This window comes from Pogoniulus pusillus, chromosome 29 (assembly GCF_015220805.1).
Source record: "Pogoniulus pusillus isolate bPogPus1 chromosome 29, bPogPus1.pri, whole genome shotgun sequence".
NCBI classification, from domain to species: domain Eukaryota; kingdom Metazoa; phylum Chordata; class Aves; order Piciformes; family Lybiidae; genus Pogoniulus; species Pogoniulus pusillus.
This window is the reverse complement of record NC_087292.1, coordinates 3,614,908-3,616,658: the sequence shown is the minus strand read 5'-3', so window position 1 is coordinate 3,616,658 and position 1,751 is coordinate 3,614,908. Positions and strand designations below refer to the sequence as shown.

The window sequence follows — 1,751 nt, the reverse complement described above, 5'->3', positions numbered from 1 at the left end:
CTCCACGTGCAGGCTGCAGGGACCAGGCTGTGCCCCCTGCACCGTTTGAACCATGGAATCACAGAATCAAGCAGGTTGGAAGAGAGCTCCAAGCTCAGACAGTCCAACCTAGCACCCAGCCCTGGCCAACCAACCAGACCATGGCACTAAGTGCCCCAGCCAGGCTTGGCTTCAACACCTCCAGCCACGGCCACTCCACCACCTCCCTGGGCAGCCCATTCCAATGCCAATCACTCTCTCTGCCAGCAACTTCCTCCTAATAGCCAGCCTAGACCTGCCCTGGCACAGCTTGAGGCTGTGTCCTCCTCTTCTGTTGCTGGCTGCCTGGCAGCAGAGCCCAACCCCACCTGGCTACAGCCTCCCTGCAGGCAGCTGCAGACAGCAATGAGCTCTGCCCTAAGCCTCCTCTGCTGCAGGCTGCACCCCCTGAGCCCTGCAGCAGGACTGTGAGCCTCTGAGCCCTGCAGCAGGCCTGACTGCGAGCCCTGAGGCAGGCAGGCGGCAGAGGCAGCCGTGGTCCCACATGGTCCAGCGGTCAGGATTCCTGGTTTTCACCCAGGCAGCCCGGGTTCGACTCCCGGTGTGGGAACGCAGCTGTGTTTTGTATCGGACCTGCTGCGGGGCTTCCCTGGGCGAGGAAGATGCTGACCTGCTGGGTGGGTCCAGCACAGGCTGCCAAGGTGGCCAGGGCTGGAGCCAAGAGGCAGATGAGGGGAAGCTGAGTGACAAAGTGGCTTCCCTGGGTGAGGAAGATGCTGACCTGCTGGGTGGGTCCAGCACAGGCTGCCAAGGTGGCCAGGTCTAGCAAGGGGCAGATGAGGGGAAGCTGAGTGACAAAGTGGCTTCCCTGGGTGAGGAAGATGCTGACCTGCTGGGTGGGTCCAGCACAGGCTGCCAAGGTGGCCAGGGATGGAGCAAAGGGCAGATAAAGGGAAGCTGAGTGACAAAGTGGCTTCCCTGGGCGAGGAAGATGCTGACCTGCTGGGTGGGTCCAGCACAGGCTGCCAAGGTGGCCAGGGCTGCAGCAAGGGGCAGGTGAAGGGAAGCTGAGTGACAAAGTGGGATCTGCATCTGTTGAGCCTGGAGAGAAGGTGAAGGCAGGGTTTTGTTGTCTCTGCAGCTGCCTGGTGAGAAGATACACTGTAGATGGGGCCAGGCTCTTCCCAGAGGCAGCAGCAAGGCCAAGCTGGAGTAAAGAAATTTCTCTTTAGGTATTGAGAACAATTTTATCACTACTTGTTGGTGAAATGTTGGAACTGGGCCTGGGGGAGGCTGTGGGGTCTGGAATCCTGGAGATATCTGAAACTGAACTGAAAAGGCTCTGAAGAATTTGCTCCAGTTAGACTTACTGTGGCACAGAAGGTGGACTTGAGACCTTCAGAGCCACATCTGATCCTACTGGAGCACAGAGGGTGGGCTTGAGACCTTCAGAGCCACATCTGACCCTACTGGGGCACAGAGGGTGGGCTTGAGACCTTCAGAGCCACTCTGACCCTACTGGGGCACAGAGGGTGGGCTTGAGACCTTCAGAGCCACTTCTGACCCTACTGGAGCACAGAGGGTGGGCTTGAGACCTTCAGAGCCACATCTGACCCTACTGGGGCACAGAGGGTGGGCTTGAGACCTTCAGAGCCACTTCTGACATACAAAGATCATTCTGAAATGGTATTAACTTCCCTGGGGACAGGATACTTGGTGGTCCTTCATCCTATTGTTCTGCCCGAACTCTGTTCACCTGTCTGCCCCAGAGG

General features: G+C 58.3%; 1 non-coding gene across 1 annotated transcript; it reads left to right on the top strand.

Moving 5' to 3' along the window:
- Nucleotides 1-517: 517 nt before the first annotated feature.
- On the top strand, nucleotides 518-589 carry TRNAE-UUC (transfer RNA glutamic acid (anticodon UUC)). Its single transcript has one exon. It is a non-coding gene; the product is annotated as a tRNA-Glu (tRNA).
- Nucleotides 590-1,751: the final 1,162 nt, after the last annotated feature.